The 17,752-nt window shown below is 41.7% G+C and overlaps 1 non-coding gene across 1 annotated transcript; it reads right to left on the bottom strand.

Annotated features, from left to right (window-relative positions):
• Nucleotides 1-8,260: 8,260 nt before the first annotated feature.
• Nucleotides 8,261-8,365, bottom strand: LOC116071654. The gene has a single exon (XR_004111050.1). It is a non-coding gene; the product is annotated as a U6 spliceosomal RNA (small nuclear RNA).
• Nucleotides 8,366-17,752: the final 9,387 nt, after the last annotated feature.

Consider the following 17,752-nt stretch of genomic DNA (forward strand, 5'->3'; position numbering starts at 1 on the left):
TGACCCCAGGTCCCAGGTCCCAGCCAACCTGCCAACTGATTTTACCTGGATTTGTGTAATGTTTGAACATGAATGCCAATGAGGTTCAAAATAGGGCTATTTCACTTTTGAAAATCCAGTCGTTTCATCTTCTCTTGGGAAGTTGTAGATTTTTGTCAACCTTTGGGCTTCCGTCCTTACTGGTGACTGTGAGCAGGGTTCTTACATCCTGATGTCCACAACTTCTGCTCATACATTCATGTTTCCTGCTTGGTGTCTGAAGTTGTTGGAGCTGTGGACTCTGGTCCCAAGGTCACTTGCAGGGCTAGCATTTTTTGGTTCTCTGGGTTGTGCAGAGAGTTGAGATCTTTTTAACTAAGCTGATACCAGCTGGGCTTCCTCCATGGCTTCAGGTCATCAGTAAAGCCAGTTCTGCTGGGGTGGACAGCTGAAGGGATGTAGTGCCTACTGCTTCTTCAGAAAGGACACAGCGTTGAAATCTCAATGTTTACAAACTGCAAACACAATAGTGGGTCGGTCACCACACATCTTTGTACAACTGGTTCCAACCAGAGTAATCACATGGCTAAATTACAGGTTAGTGTAAGTTATAATGAAAATTATACACCACTGAGCCCAATGTCTTTGTACCAATATAATAATTACTATGTGACTAGGGTTACTGAAAATAAGTGTCTTTTCAGGTAAAACAAAAAGTAGAAGCCAGGCAGTGGTGACGCTCACCTTTAATCCCAGCACTTGGGAGGCAGAGGCAGGTGGATTTCTGAGTTCGAGGCCAGCCTGGTCTACAGAGTGAGCTCCAGGACAGCCAGGACTACACAGAGAAACCCTGTCTCGAAGAAAAACAAAACAAAACAAAACAAAACAAAAAAACAATAGCAACAAAAAAAAGTAGAGTAAATCTCAGAAGCCTCATAAGCCCTAACTAAGACACGTTATGTTTTTTTTTTTACATTCTTATTCTACTTTATGTGTATGTATGTTTGTCTGCAAATCTGTCTGTACACCATTTGTGTTCTTAGTGCTCATGGAGGCCAGAATAAGGCATTGGATCCCCTGGAACTGTAGATACTAGGGTTTGAACCCAGGTCCTCTGGAGAAGCAGTTCATATGCTTAAACACCAACCCATTTCTCTAGCTTCTATTTTTTTAAAGATTCATTTACATGTATGTATATTATGTGCTTGTGTATATATGTATGGCATGTGTGTGCAGTTGGCCATGGAAGCCTGAAGGGGACCTGGAGCTGTATACCCTGGAGCTGGAGTCATGGGCAGTTATAAGCTGCTCGATTTGGAAGCTGGGAACCAAACTCTGGTTCTCTGGGAGAATAGCAAGTGTTCTTAACTGTTAATCCATCTCTCCTGACCTGTAATTACCACACTTTTAGTCAGAAAAACTGTCACCACAATGTCCAACAGTCTCTAGAGAGCTGAGTATGACTGGGAAAGGGAGACAGGGGGGAGAATCAGTTTTTTTGAGGTTTCTCACTTGGGTTTGTCATTATCTTTGATCTCACAAAATGCAAAATATTGATTAATTTATATTTTGTTTAATGGCATCTCTTGAATAGTAATTTAGGGCTAGTCTTGAATGATAATCCTCCCAATAAAGTGATTTTTCTTTCTTCTTTTATTGAGAGGTAGATATTCTATGTGTGTGTTTGTGTGGAAGGGGGTGACTGTGTGCACATGTACTAGGAATTGAACTTAGGACCCGGCTCATGCTAGATAGTGCTTAGCCTCTCTGCTGTTATTTCAATCCTCAAATTATCATTATTATTTCCCAATAGAATTTCTAAGGCTGGGATGCAGGTCAGTTGGGTTAGATTTACCTCTCCTCCATGCATGAAGCCCTGGCTTCCGTCAGCAGCACTGTGTAAAACGAGATGTGGTGGTGCACATCTGTAATCCTAGCATTTACTAGGGAGTAAATGTAAGCAGATAAGAAGTTTAAGGTATGCTTGGGCACTGTGACCTAAGCCTTTAATCTCAGTACCTGGGAGGCAGAGTACTCTGAGTTTGAGGTCTGCCAGGGCTACAATGAGACCTTGTCTCAAAAACAGAAACAGGAAAAGGTTGTGGGAGAGCATTCTCAGCCACACAAGGAGTTCAAGGACACCTAGGTCGCAAGGACCCTGTCTCAGAGATGGGGGTGAAGAGAGGGGGCAGATAGAGAGAGAGAAGGAGAGGGAGGGAGAGGGAGAAGGAGAGGGAGGGAGAGGGAGAGGGAGAGAGAGAGAGAGAGAGAGAGAGAGAGAGAGAGAGAGAGAGAGAGAGAGAGAGCATGTATGCATGTATTATTTTACTCTAGTGGACTTCACCGTTTAACCATATTTCAAAACTAACCACATTTGTTTAAGGATCATGATATCATGAGTTTATAAACCCTTTCCTTGGATGTTTGAATTTTCAGGGCCTTTCCTGGTTTTGTCCTTTGCTTTCAATGTGTGCAGTACTTACTAGTTTTCCCAATCAGGTGATGGACAAATATGGGTCTTCAAGGACATAGCTGGGGTGAATGGAAAGTACTTTTTCTTTCTCTTTTTTCTTTCTTCCTCTTCTTTCTTTCTTCCTCTTCTTTCCTTCCTTCCTCCCTCCCCACTCCCTCCCTCCATCCCTTCCTTCTGTCCTTTCTTTCTTTTTGTTTTGAGATAAGCCCTGGCTGTCCTGGAAACTGCTGCTGTAGACCAGGCTGGTCTCAAACTCACAGAGATGCACTTGCCTCTGTCTCTTGAGTGAGGAATGAAAACTAGTAAGTGAAATGTAATACTAAGCAAGTCATCCAATCATGACTGTCTCCAGGAAAGGAAATGATGCATGACCCATTGAGACAACTACAGAGCGTGCTCACCTTGGTTCGTTATATATGGAACCTGTCTCCGCCTGGCAGAGAACAGGGGATTTGGGGTAATATCAACCACTGACTGTCCTTTGGGGCTTTTTGGAGGGAAAAGCGACCTTCTCTGTTGAAAATAAAATTACAACTGTGTGAAGTATCTTTTTCTGGGTTTGGGGTCAGTACACTGCTGTGTTAGAGACATTACTTAACTGTCCAAATCCTATGACTATGGAAAGTGACAGACAAAAGGGGGATATAGGATTGTTTCGAGAATTTCACGTAACATGGGACACATTCTGCCACCAGTACACATAGCTGAAGAAAAAGCAGCAGCCTTTGGCAATGCCCTGGGACATTTTGAGTTGTCAGGGCTTGGAGAGAAGGGGCATGAGGAAGTGGTATAGGCATCTAGTGAAGGGGCCAGGGCCCAAAAGTGGTACTACTCAGCCTTTCCCAAAACACGGGGCAGCCATCCGCAGCAGAGGAAGCTGAACTTGACATTCATTATCTTGGTAATACTTTTATTATGTCGAAGAACTGCTCACGAACTCCTTTATGAATATTTTTATTAGATATTACAACTCCTAATTATAGATCAATATTATCTTAATAAAAATAATCCAGTGTCAGAATGTTTTAGTTGGAAAAGGTGACACTGAGTTGACATTTTCATTTTTAAAGTCTAATTTTCCATTTATTTATTTATTTATTTATTTATTTGCAGGGGTTAAAAAAAAAAACAAAAACCAAGAACCTGTATTTTGAGCAAAAGAAGGCAGGGTTGGAGTCACCTGCTTCCAAGTTTCTAGAAGGAGACATTGGTGGACAGGAAGACTAGTGACTGGTAGACTGGTGAACCAGTCTGTTATTTAATGTGAAAAAAAAAGGCTAGGTCAGAGATCAGCAGCTTGTGTCCCCTCGGAGTCCACTCCTAGGGTAAGGCCGCCTGTCCCCTCAGAGTCCACCCCTAGGGTAAGGCCGCCTGTCCCCTCAGAGTCCACTCCTAGGTTAAGGCCGCCAGAGTCAGGCAGGCCTGGACTAGGAACTACTCTGCCGCTCTGCCGCAGTGAGGTTCAGAGTGGGTTACTGACCTTATACCTCAGTTTCCATATCTGCAAATGACTGAAGCATATAAGTGTGTGCGTGTGTGCATGTGTGTGGGTATGCGCATATATGTGTGGGCATGCATGGTATGCATGGTGTGCATGCATGTGTGTGTGTGTGAGAGAGAGAGAAAGACAGAGAGAGGGAGAGAGAGAGAGAGAGAGAGAGAGAGAGAGAGAGAGAGAGAGAGAGAGCCAGTTCACCAACAGCAGGCTTCATCACCTTTGAAACTGATGCTTTTTGGGCCAGGGAATGCTTTGCTGTATAGGTGGCTGTCCCATGTTTTGGGGAAGCGTCCGTGACTCATCTACTCAATGCCTGCATCAGCTCCCGATTCCCTTCTCTCCTAGTTCTGACCATTCAAAATGACCCAGATATATTTGCCAAATGTCTCCTGGTTGACAATGCCCACCCCCAAAACCTCTACCTTTAAGAATTGATCTGGTGCATAATATGCTCTCAAAGAAGATTGGCTATTACTACCATCATCATCATCACCATCATCACTGGTATTGCTTTCAGGAGCAGCAATTTTATGCTCACAAAAACCTTTGTTCCTTTTGTTGGACTTCATAAAAACGTGAGAAAAAATACAAGAGGGAGAGAGAGAGCGGTCCAAAAAGTACAATCAACTCCCAAACACTTTCTCTAAACACAGTGATTTTCTCTCCTTTTGTCTGTAAGGAGAAGACGGTGACCGCATATGCAACCTCTCAGATGCTTCTCAATATTTCCCAAATTTTACCAGGTTCTGCTGCTGCCTGTAAAGAAAAGGTTGTCACTGTGCAGAGCTGACTGTGTGAGGAAGCGGGGAGATAGCCTGGCTAAATCACAAGCACGCTATTATACAAGTTTCGCTCTGGTGAGCCAAGCCATCCTCGACTGTAATTTCCGTGTATTTCCTCACCTCTCACCTCCCTCCACAGTTATTACTTAACCCACTGACCCAGATAGCTGCTTATTAACATTTAATACATGTCCAAGTATTCGTGGGCTTTGAACAAAACATGAAGAAGTTTCTGATTTGCTTTCAGCTAGCTGCCCTTGAACCGTTACATGAGTACATCTGTAAAGCTCTGCCCTGTTGTGGCTCTAACCAGGGCACATATCATGAAGAAGAACCGGGCCCTCCCCCACGCGGGCAGGCTTTCATTCATTTAACAGCGAGTGATGAGCTCTGATGAACTCCTATTGTGATGGCCCTGTTGCAGAAAGGAGGTCACAGTGCAGGTTCACAATGCAGCACAGAGTTTATTCTCTTCTTGTTGGGAAAGCAGGAGATGGGCAGACCAAATGAGTCTAAGGCATATTCATCAAACAGGTCCTAGAAAAGCCCCAGACCCTGTCCTTAGGGCTCAGCAATATTTTTTGTACTGGTTGGTTTTTGTGTCAACGTGACACAAATCTCCACAGATCTGGGAAGAAGGAATCACAGTGGAGGAACTGCTTCCATCAGATTGGTCTTGATTAATGACTGATGTGGGAGAGCCCAGCTCACTGTGGGTGGAGCCACCACTAGGTGCGTAGTTCTGGGTGGTATATGTGTATGTATATGTATATGGTGCATATGAATATGTGTATGTATATGTGTATATGTATATGATGTATATGTACATGTACATGTATATGTGTATATATATGTACATGTATGTGTGTGTGTATATATATATATATATATATATATATATATATGCAAGCTGATCAGCCACAGTAAGCAGAGCTCCTTTATGATATCTGCTTCAGTTTCTGCCTCTGGATTCTGCCTTGAGTTCCTGCCCTACTTTGCTTGAAGATAGACTGTAATCTTTGAAGTAAAATAAACTCTTTCCTACCCAAGTTGCTTATGATGATAGTATTTACTGCAGCAATAGAAACCCCAACTAAGACATCTCCCTGCTTTTAAAGTCAAATGAGAGGTAGGTGTAGTGATACACACTTGTAAACCCAGCAATCAGGAAACTGAGGCAGGAAGACAGAGAACTGCACTCTATCCTAGTAACGTACAGAGTAAACTCAAGGCAAGATGCACACTAGAAATGATCTTCCCCATGCACTCTCCGTACCCCAGTTCCACGTCTCAGCCAAAGAGGAGCAACGGCGTTTGGTGCATTTCCTTTTGGTGACCATGTAGAATTGTGGGATTCCTCCTAACCCCAGTCAAAGCCTATTGAATCATCCACAGCTCTGCAGCGTTCAACTTAACATCTGACCCCATTTAAATCACCCTACACATACTTTACATGTGAGTTTCTTTTTGCCTTTAACAACACATCTTCACAGAGACCAATGGTTCTCCATCCTTCTAATGCTATGACCCTTTAATACAATTCCTCATGCTGTGATGATCCCCCCAGCCATAAAATTATTTTGTTGTTGCTTTGTAACTATAAATTTGCTACGGTCACAACTCGTAATGCAAATATCTGATATGAGAGACCCTTGCAGGGGTCGCGACCCACTGGTAAATAAATTCGTATTTACCAGGCACAGACAACCTCTAAACATATTAATAAAAATGAATCTTGAGAGGATGGATGAAGGCTACAGAGAAGAGAAGATTCTAGCTATGACGGTGCTAGGGAAAAAATTGCTCATCACAAGCTACATTAAAAACAAAACAGAACAAAACAGAACAACAAAAACAAACCCTCAAAGCTGGTCACCTGAGGTCAGTATATTCATAAGGAAGACGCTGTTTTGAAGTTGCCAGTGTGCCCAGTTATAAAGCTTCTCAGTGTGCAAACAAAAGAACCCCCTAGTCCCCGTCCCTGAGCTGGGCTGGCTCTTGCTGGCTGGTGTAATTTACCTCCTAGTCACCCAATGCTCCCCAACTGCTCTCTGCTGGGCTCCAGGCTGTCTGGGAGAAAGGTCGGCTGGCTCCATGACCCTGGGGCTGCAGTCTGTGATGCAGACTAAGTTTTTTTGTGTGAATAACAAACATTAACTTATTTTTTGGTGGTGTTGTACTCTTCGGGTGCTACCCCCCTAGATCACTGCCTAACATTATCTGTCAACCTTTACTGCTTTTCATAACAATGTCCTCAGAGGACAGTTGGAGTAGAAACAGGGCTGGATTTATGGTCAGAAACTTGCGTTTAAATGTCTGCTCAGCTGTTTATTAAAACAGATAGGCTTTGGCCAAACCACTTACCCTCACTGAGCCACAATTAGTTTTGAGGGCCATTTAATGGAGTTAGGAAAAGATGTATCTGCCATGGACTGGATGCTTAGTATATGCTGGACACAGCTAACTCTCTGTACTCCATATGAGTTATTTATTCATGTGATCGCCATAATAGCCTTAGGAGGTAGTTAATACCCTATTCTCAACCCATTTTACAGAGGAGCAAACTGAGGGGTAACAGAGAGTTAAATAAGGCCCAATGTTCTATGCTGTAAAAGCAAAGCAATGACAGTCAGTGGTCCAGGCATAAAGAGGGATGGACAAAGTAAAGTGTGGTTTCCATGGCTCTTCTTCGTCTTAAAAACCACTTTCTTGTAACAAATGCACCAGTGAAACCACCAGGCAGCTAGACTAAGGTAACCACTCCAACACACACTCAATCCCAAGCTCTGTGCCTCTCAGTGATCGCCTGAGGAGTTAGGATGGCTATTCTGAAGCCATGGAACTTTCCTGGGGTTTTACACATTCATTCTCAGTTCCATTTTTATGGAATTACCCAATATGCACAGAAGAAAGGGAAAAGGGAAGGAAGGAGGGAAGGAAAAGGAAAAAAAAAACAATACAAACCCAGTTCTTTTGCTCCTGGGCATATATCAGAGAACTCCATATCTGCCCATAGAGATCTTTGCACATCCCTGTTTAATGCTGCTCTACTGATGACAACAGGAAAGTGGAGCCAATCTCAATGTCTATCAACAGATGAATGGATAATGAAAATGTGGTCCATATACAAAATGGGGGATTATTCAGCTGAAAAGAAAAATAGAATCTGCAGGAAAATGGATAGATTTTAGAATGTGAGATTACCCAGGAACTCAGAAGAAAAGAAACACATTGTCCTCATATGTGAATCCTCTACAATGTGTACATGTACAAGCTGAAAAGACAGAATATTATAGCACTTAGAAGAGAGGCCAGGCAAGGGTGACATTAGATGAGGAGGGAGCACACAACGCAAGCCGATATGTGAGTCATGAAGGAGGGTGCACAATTAATTATTGCTCTATTTTCAACTCTGCCATAAATGTTTCTTTTCTTTTTCTAGGAAGACAAAAGCTTGCTTTATTTTAATGACTGGTCCATGTGATCTATTTCCGAGGCCACTGAGTACAGGCAGGAGAGAGATACTTTAGAAATATGGAACATGATAAATTTGCATGCCATGCTTGCTCAGGGACCAGGATAATTTTCTTTGTATTGTTCCAACTGTAGTATATATGCTGTTGAAGAAAGCATAGTCATTTTCCTTCCTTTCTTCCTTCCTCTCTCTTTCCCTCCCTCTCTCTCTCCCTCCCTCCCTCCCTCTCTTCCTTCCTCTCTTCCTCCCTCCCTTCCTTCCTTTTTGTTGTTGCTGTTGTTCTTTTTCAAGACAGGGTTTCTCTATGTAGCCTTGGCTGTCCTGGAACTCACTCTGTAGACCAGGCTGGCCTCGAACTCAGAAATCCGCCTGCCTCTGCCTCCCAAGGGCTGGGATTAAAGGCGTGTGCCACCACTGCCCGGCTGCTTTCAAGCTTTAAATTGTTTCATTTGCCAAAGATTTTTTTAAAAAAATAGTTGTTTTGTAGTAAGTGAATATGGTACTGTGGAGGATACAGGAACGATGCTGTAAAGGAGTCTGCCTTTGATTCTAAACAGTTACGTATGTATGGAGCTGGATCTAGCTTATGCTGGATAAAACCATAGTGCACCTTGGGGCAGAGCTGGACAGCTCACAGAGAGGTTCTTTAGGCTTTCAGGGTCCCAGGCCTGCTCTGCCACTTCCTAACCATGTGACCACGGGTAAATGAATTCTTCCTTGCCTTGGAAGGGGGTAATTAATCACGGGGCTAATAACAGAGCTTCCTGTAAGAGCTGTTTGAAGGAGAACTCTCATAATACATGTGGTTGGATCCGAACATGGAACTTCATAATTACTCAGGCAACATCAGCAGGGCTATATGCCGATGTGGTTATGTATGACCTCTTAATAAGTCCTGTAGGTGAGTGTGATAGAAGGCAATTCTCTCTGGTGATTATGTCACAAATAACACATACCCATTATTATATGTTAACACATAACCATTATTATATGTTATTATCATGATGATGATGATTTGGGCCAGGAATAGCCTTCTTGTCTTTTTTTTTTTTCCTATGAAGTTCAGGCTGGCCTGGTATGTATCCCAGGCTGGCTTTGAACATTCAACAATCGTACTGACATAGTAGCAGTAAACACCCACGAAGGGAAGACTTTCTTTCTCTCTCTCTTTTCTTTTCTTTTTTTAATTAGATATTTTCTTTATTTACATTTCAAATAATATCTCCTCTCCAGGTTACCCCTCCAAAAAAATATCAACCTCCCCCAAAAAACCAAACCCTGTTTCCTCCCCCCTCTCCCTGCTCACCAACCCACCCTCTCCCACTTTCTGGCCCTGGCATTCCCCTACAATGGGGCATAAACCTTCACAGGACCAAGGGCCTCTCTTCCCACTAATGACCAACTAGGCCATCCTCTGCTGTACATATGCTGCTGGAGCCATGAGTCCCACCATGTGTACTCTTTGGTTAACGGTTTGGTCCCTGGGGCCTCTGAGGGTACTAGTTAGTTCATATTGTTGTTCATCCTAAGGGGCTGCAAACCCTTCAGTTCCTTGGGTCCTTTCTCTAGCTCCTTCATTGGGGACCCTGTACTCAGTCCAATGGATGTCTGTGAGTCTCTATTTCTGTATCAGTCGGGCACTGTCAGAGCCTCTCAGGAGACAGCTATATCAGGCTCCTGTCAACCAGCACTTGCTGACATCCACAGTAGTGTCTGGGTTTGGTGATTGAATATGGAAAGGAATCCCAGGTGGAGCAGTCACTGGATTGTCCTTCCTTCAGTCTCTGCTCCATAATTAGTCTCTGCAACTCCTTAGATGAGTATTTTCTTCCCTCTTCTAAGAAGGAACAAAGCATCCACACTTTGGTCTTCCTTCTTCTTGAGTTTCTTGTGGTTTGTGGGTTGTATTTTGGGTATTCTGAGCTTCTGGGCTAATATCCACTTATCAGAGAGTGCATGCCATGTGTGTTCTTTTGTGATTGGGTCACCTCACTCAGGATGATATTCTCCAGATCCATCCATTTCCCTAAGAATTTCATAAATTCATTGTTTTTAATAGCTGAATAGTACTCCATTGTGTAGATATACTACACATTCTGTATCCAATCCATTTGGGTTGTTTCCAGGTTCTGGCTATTATAAATAAGGCTGCTATGAACATAGTGGAGCATGTGTCCTTATTACATGTTGGAGCATCTTCTGGGTATATGCCCAGGAATGGTATAGCTGGGTCTTCTGGTAATACTATGTCCAATTTCCTGAGTAACCACCAAACTGATTTCCAGAGTGGTTGTACCAGCTTGCAATCCCACCAGCAATGAAGGAGTGTTTTTCTTTTTCCACAACCTCACCAGCATCTGCTGTCACCTGAGTTTTTGATCTTAGCCATTCTGACTGGTGTGAGGTGGAATCTCAGGGTTGTTTTAAATTAGCATTTCCCTGATGACTAAGGATGTTAAGCATTTCTTTAGGTGCTTCTCAGCCATTCGGTATTCCTCAGTTGAGAATTATTTGTTTAGTTCTGTACTCCATTTTTGAATAGGGTTTTTTGATTCTCTGGAGTCTAACTTCTTGAGTTCTTTGTATATATTGGATATTAGCCCTCTATCAGATATAAGATTGGTAAAGATCTTTTCCCAATCTGTTGGTTGCCATTTTGTCCTATTAACAGTGTCCTTTGCCTTACAGAAGCTTTGTAATTTTATGAGGTCCCATTTGTCAATTCTTGATCTTAGAGCATAAGCTATTTGTGTTCTGTTCAGGAAATTTTCTCCAGTGCCTATGTGTTCCAGGCTCTTCCCCACTTTCTTTTCTATTAGTTTCAGTGTATCTGGTTTTATGTGGAGGTCCTTGATCCACTTGGACTTGAGTTTTGTACAAGGAGATAGGAATGGATAGATTTGCATCCTTCTACATGCTAACCGCCAGTTGAGCCAGCATCATTTGTTGAAATTGCTGTCTTTTTTTTCACTGGATGCTTTTAGCTACTTTGTCAAAGATCAAGTGACCATAGGTGTGTGGGTTCATTTCTGGTTTTTCAATTCTATGTCATTGATCCACCTACCTGTCACTGTACCAATACCATGCAGTTTTTATCACAATTGCTCAGTAGTACAGCTTAAGGTCTGAGATTGTGATTCCACCAGAGGTTCTTTTATTGTTGAGAATAGTTTTCATGATCCTAGGTTTTTTGTTATTCCAGATGAATTTGAAAATTGCTCTTTCCAAGTCTGTGAAGAATTGAGTTGGAATTTTGATAGGGATTGCATTGAATCTGTAGATTGCTTTTGGCAAGATGGACATTTTCACTATATTAATCCTGCCAATCTGTGAGCATGGGAGACCTTTCCATGTTCTGAGATCTTCTCTGATTTCCTTCTTCAGAGACTTGAAGTTCTTCTCATAAAGATCTTTTACTTGCTTAGTTAGAGTCACACCAAGGTATTTTATATTATTTATGACTATTGTGAAGGGTATTGTTTCCCTAATTTCTTTCTCAGCCTGTTTATCTTTTGTGTAGAGGAAGGCCACTGATTTGTTTGAGTTAATTTTATATCCAGCTAATTTTGCTAAAGTTGTTTATCAGGTTTAGAAGTTCTCTGGTGGAATTTTTGGGGTCACTTAAGTATGCTATCATATCATCTGCAAATGGTGATAATTTGACTTCTCCCTTTCCAATTCGCATCCCTTTGATCTCTTTTTGTTGTCTACTTGCTCTGGCTAGGACTTCAAGTACAATATTGAATAGGTAGGGAGAGAGTGGGTAGCCTTGTCTAGTCCCTGATTTTAGTGGGATTGCTTCAAGTTTCTCTCCATTTAGTTTGATGTTGGCTACTGGTTTGCTGTATATTGCTTTTACTGTGTTTTAAGTACGGGCCTTGAATTCCTGATCTTTCCAAGACTTTTATCATGAAGGGGTGCTAGATTTTGTCAAATGCTTTCTCAGCATCCAATGATATGATCATATGGTTTTTTTTCTTTGAGTTTGTTTATGTAGTGGATTACATTGATGGATTTCCATATATTGAACCATCCCTACATCCCTGGGATGAAGCCTACTTGATCATGATGGAGGATCATTTTTGAAGTGTTCTTGGAGTCAGTTTGCAAGAATTTTATTGAGTATTTTTGCATAGATAATCATATGGGAAATTGGTCTGAAGTTTTCTTTCTTTGTTAGATCTTTGTGTGGTTTAGGTATCACAGTAATTGTGGATTCATAGAACGAATTGAGTAGAGTGCCTTCTGTTTCTATTTTGTGGAATAGTTTGAGGAGTATTGGTATTAGGTCTTCTTTGAAGGTCTGATAAAACTCTGCATTAAATCCATTTGGTCCTGGGCATTTTTTTGGTTGGGAGACTATGAATGATTCTTCCTATTTCATTGGCAGATATGGAACTGTTTAGATAATTTATCTGATCTTGATTTAACTTTGGTACCTATTATCTGTCTAGAAAATTGTCCATTTCATCTAGGTTTTTCAGTTTTGTTGAGTATAGGCTTTTGTAGTAGGATATGATGATTTTTTTGGATTTCCTCAGTGTCTGTTGTTATGTCTCCCTTTTCATTTCTGATCTTGTTAATTAGGATACTGTCTCTGTGCCCTCTAGTTAGCTAAGGGTTTATCTATTTTGTTGATTTTCTCAAAGAACCAGCTCCTGGTTTGGTTGATTCTTTCTATAGATCCTTTTGTTTCCATTTGGTTGATTGCAGCCCTGAGTTTGATTATTTCCTGCCATTGACTCTCCTCTTGGGTGAATTTGCTTCTTTTTGTTCTAGAGCTTTCAGATGTGCTGTCAAGTTGCTGGTGTATGCTCTCTCCACTTTCTTTTTGGAGGTACTTAGAGCTATGTACTTAGAGCTTAGTCCTCTTAGGACTGCTTTCATTGTGTCCCATAAGTTTGGGTATGTTGTGGCTTCATTTTCATTAAACTCTAGAAAGTCTTTAATTTCTTTCTTTATGTCTTCCTTGACCAAGTTATCATTGAGTAAAGTGTTGTTAAGCTTCCACGTGTGTGTCGGCATTCTATTGTTTATGTTGTTATTGAGTAGCAGCCTTAGTCCATGGTGATCTGATAAGATGCAAGGATTTAATTCAATTTTCTTGTATATGTTGAGGCCTGATTTGTCACCAAATGGTCAGTTTTGGAGAAGGTACCTTGAGGTGCTGAGAAGAAGGTATATCCTTTTGTTTTAGGATAAAAAGTTCTATAGATATCTGTTAAATCCATCTGTTTCATAACTTCTGTTAGTCTCACTGTGTCTTTGTTTAGTTCCTGTTTCCATGATCTGTCCATTGCAGAGAGTGGGGTATTGAAGTCTCCCACTATTATTATGTGCTTTGAGCTTTAATAAAATTTCTTTTATGGATGTAGATGACCTTGCATTTGGAGCATAGAGATTCAAAATTGAGAGTTCATCTTGGTAGATCTTACCTTTGGTGAGTATGAAGTATCCCTCCTTATCTTTTTTGATCACTTTAGGTTGAAAGTCGATTTTATTCGATATTAGAATGGCTACTCCAGCTTGTTTCTTGGGAGCATTTGCTTGGAAAATTGTTTTCCAGCCTTTTATTTTGAGGTAGTGTCTGTCTTTGTCACTGAGGTGGGTTTCCTGTATGCAACAAAATGTTGGGTCCTGTTTACATACCCAATCTGATAGTCTATGTCTTTTTATTGGGGAATTGAGTCCATTGATATTAATAGATATTAAGGAAAAGTGATTGTTGCTTCCTGTTATTTTTGTTGTTAAAGTTGGAATTCTGTTCAGGTGGCTAACTTATTTAAGTTTTGTTGGAAGACTTATTTCTTGTTTTTTCTAGGGTGTAGTTTTCCTCCTTGTGTTGGAGTTTTCCATTTATTATCCTTTGAAGGGTTGGGTTTGTGGAAAGATATTGTGTAAATTTGATTTTGTCATGGAATACTTTGGTTTCTTCATCTATGGTAATTGAGAGTTTTGCTGGTTATAATAACCTGGGCTGGCATTTGTGTTCTCTTAGGGTCTGTATGACATCAGCCCAGGATCTTCGGGCTTTCATAGTGTCTGGTGAGAAGTCTGGTGTAATTCTGATAGGTCTGCTTTTAAATGTTACTTGACCTTTTTCTCTCACTGCTTTTAATATTCTTTCTTTGTTTTGTGCATTTGATATTTTGACTATTATTTGGTGGGAGGAATTTCTTTTCTGGTCCAAACTATTTGGAGTTCTGTAGGCTTCTTGTATGTTCATGGGCATCTGTTTCTTTAGATTAGGGAAGTTTTCTTCTATAAATTTGTTGAAGATATTTACTGGCCCTTTAAGTTGGAAGTCTTCACTCTCTTCTATACCTATTATCCTTAGGTTTGGTCTCCTCATTGTGTCCTGGATTTCCTGGATGTTTTGGATTAGGAGCTTTTTGCATTTTGCATTTTCTTTGACTGTTGTGTCAATGTTTTCTATGGTATCTTCTGTACCTAAGATTATCTATCTCTTCTATCTCTTGTATTCTGTTGGTGATGCTTGCATCTATGGCTCCTGACTTCTTTCCAAAGTTTTCTATCTCCAGAGTTGTCTTGCTTTGTGATTTCTTAATTGTTTCTACTTCCATTTTTAGGGCCTGGATGGTTTTGCTCAATTCTTTCACCTGGTTGTGCTTTCCTGTAATTCTTTATGGGATTTTTGTGTTTCCTCTTTAAGGGCTTGTACCTCTTTACCTGTGTTCTCCTGTATTTCTTTAAGGGAGTTATTTGTGTCCTTCTTAAATTCCTCTATCACCATTGTGAGATATGCTTTTAGATTCCCAATCTTGCTTTTCCGGTCTGTTGGGGTATCCAGGACTTGTTGTGGTGGGAGTATTAGGTTCTGATGATGCCAAGTAGTCTTGGTTTCTGTTGGTAAGATTCTTGTGTTTGCCTTTAACCATCTGTTAATCTCTGGTGTTAGATGTTCTTGCTGTCTCTGGCTGGGTCTGTAAGCCTGTGTCAGCACTTCTGGGAGATCAGCTCTACCCTGGTAGGACCTGGGTACAGAGGGCTGTGGATCAGCTGCCCCTCCTGGGTGCAGATGGATGAATGAAGGCTGCAGCTTCTGTGACCTGTGCCTCCCAGCTGATTCCACCTGAAACCAGGGATCAGAGCACTCCCTGGAGAAAAGCTCTCTGCTTGAGGGAAAGATGTGCAGAGAGGGTTGTGGTCCCTCCTGGTTAGATGTGGAAGTAGAAAGGATCCAGTCCCAGCTTATCCTGCCACTTCTGCTGCCTGAGCCTCCTAGCTGGTCCTGCCTTAGAAAGTCAGTCTCTCTCTCTTTTCTGAACATGCTTTCCTAACACTTTGGATCTCACTCTTTCTCTGCTGTCCCTCTCCCTAGGTTGTGATTGCTTTTCTGCTGTGTGACTGACTTCCTAGCCTTCCTAATCTCCCCTCCCCGATGTCCTCTTCTAGGTGCCCACTGAGATTATAGCTTGCTTTCCCTTTCGGGTGGTTTTGTTGTTGCTTTGTTTTCTTCTAAGCTCAGATTAAGATTGTCCTTGACCTTCCATTTGAGTTCATCTTTAAATTCTTTGATTAACAAGACTAAGAACCCAAGAGAGAACCCTGATTTCCCCAGTGATGCTTCCTTGGGGCAGGGATTACAGACATTCTATTTTGTACTGTGCCAAGATTTTCTCTTTCCTTTCTCTTTTGGACAGGGTTTCATGTATTCAATGATGGCCTTAAACTTGTTAACAGAGAAGGACTTGAACTTCTGATTCTCCCTTTCTTTATGTCATCTCTCCACTGCTTAGGAATGTAAGAGTGTACCTGCATGCCTATGGTCCATGCCAAGTTTATGCCACAATGGACACATGATGTTCAAGCACTCTCCTGAGTAAGATGGAGTTGCTTTTATCAAAGTTTTAAAATTGTGTGCATGTGTGTTTGTGAGTGATATATGGTATGCAGGGGAGGGCGTATGGAAGTCAGAAGACAACTTTATGGAGTTGGTTTTCTCTTCCCTCCTTTATACAAGTTCAAAGGATCCAATTCCGGGCTCCCAGGTTTTGGGGGTGGATGCCTTTGGCCTACTGAGCCATCCCTCAGGTTCTGAAATTGCATTTCCTGGGTTAATCCCATTGGTGTCTCTGTGGGAGTGCCTGGAGGGAGCTCTGGGGCACTTTCCCTCCTGCCTCCTCTTTGAGGCAGAGGTCAGAAGCAGTCAGCCAGTTCTGACTTGTTTTTATTCCCACAGGATGCTCAATTCTCAGAAAAAAGCCAATGATTGACTGGGAACTCTAGGTTGTATCTGCCTATAATACCAGTACCAGAGGCTGAGGCAGGGGGATCTTGAGTTGTAAACCAGCCTGGGCTGCAAAGTAAATTCAAGATGACTAGTAAGGTCCTGTTTCAAGATATAAGGGAATAGATAAACAGCCCTCATAGCAATGGGTAGCAGCAGAGGCATCTGTTACTGTCCTGAGATGGATGATAAATTCTGCATATCCAATGCAGAACCTCAGGCCTGTTTTTAAAGAGCATGAAGTTTACTCACCTTTCCCCCACTTGCCTCCACTCTCTTTCCTGTCCTCCCCAGAGCCATATATAACCCCATCCCCAGTCACTTTCACCTCTGGAAGCCTGGGGACAAAGGCATGAGGTGGGCGTCTGAGCATCTGCATCTGGGAATGGTCTGTGCCACAGCATACAATCTTTTCCTTGGCAGAAATAGCATCTACCTACTAAGAAAAAAAGATAGACCCTAATGGGAACTGTTCACTTGCAAGGTTTAGGAACTGCTCAAAGTCTACAGATGACAGTGTCTCCCTGGCTCCCACCAATCAGGAGACCTGGTTGATCTGGACTCTTAGTTAAATACATATTTACTTCTGGTATTCACTCAACCATGTCAGAAAGTGTTTCTAGCTCCCATCACAGCAGCATGACTTCTTTATTGGCTAAAAAGGAAAATACAAAATGATGAGGTGGTCATGATATTTATAGTGTAATTAACATAGATTTTGGTTGCATACATTTATCACAATAATGACGATGGTAACAATATTAGATTTCCTGAGAACAAAGCAAATCCTGATGAAAATTTTAAAATTCAAAAGAAAATACACTGAGACGTATTGTCAATAATTGAGTTTTGCAAATATGGGGTACCTATTAGGTGCACAGGTTTTGTTTGAGCAAGTCTTCCCCTGAGAGCCACAGTTGAATTCCAATGCGGTTTCCTCAAAGAGTTATTATTTAGTGGAGAGACTATGACAAGGTTACAGATAATTGTCACGCAAGCCAAAGAAAAATGTATGACTTAAGAGGCATCCCAACTGTGTTCTGAGGGGATTTATGAACTCTGAATGCCTCTCCTCTTTGCAGGAGGCAACATAGGTTTAGATAAGAGACCACTGTTGTTTATTTACTTTGCTCCAGTGCTAGGGATCAAATCCAGGCCACTGCTCATGGCAGGCAAGAAGCTCTACGGCTGAAATAAGTCCCCGGCCTTGTTTTTACCTTTAAAAAAAAATTTAAGACAGCATTTTACTAAATTGTTCAGACTGAGAGACAGGCCAGCCTTAGTTTTGTGGTCA

This window comes from Mastomys coucha, unplaced genomic scaffold (genome assembly GCF_008632895.1).
Source record: "Mastomys coucha isolate ucsf_1 unplaced genomic scaffold, UCSF_Mcou_1 pScaffold22, whole genome shotgun sequence".
NCBI lineage: Eukaryota > Metazoa > Chordata > Mammalia > Rodentia > Muridae > Mastomys > Mastomys coucha.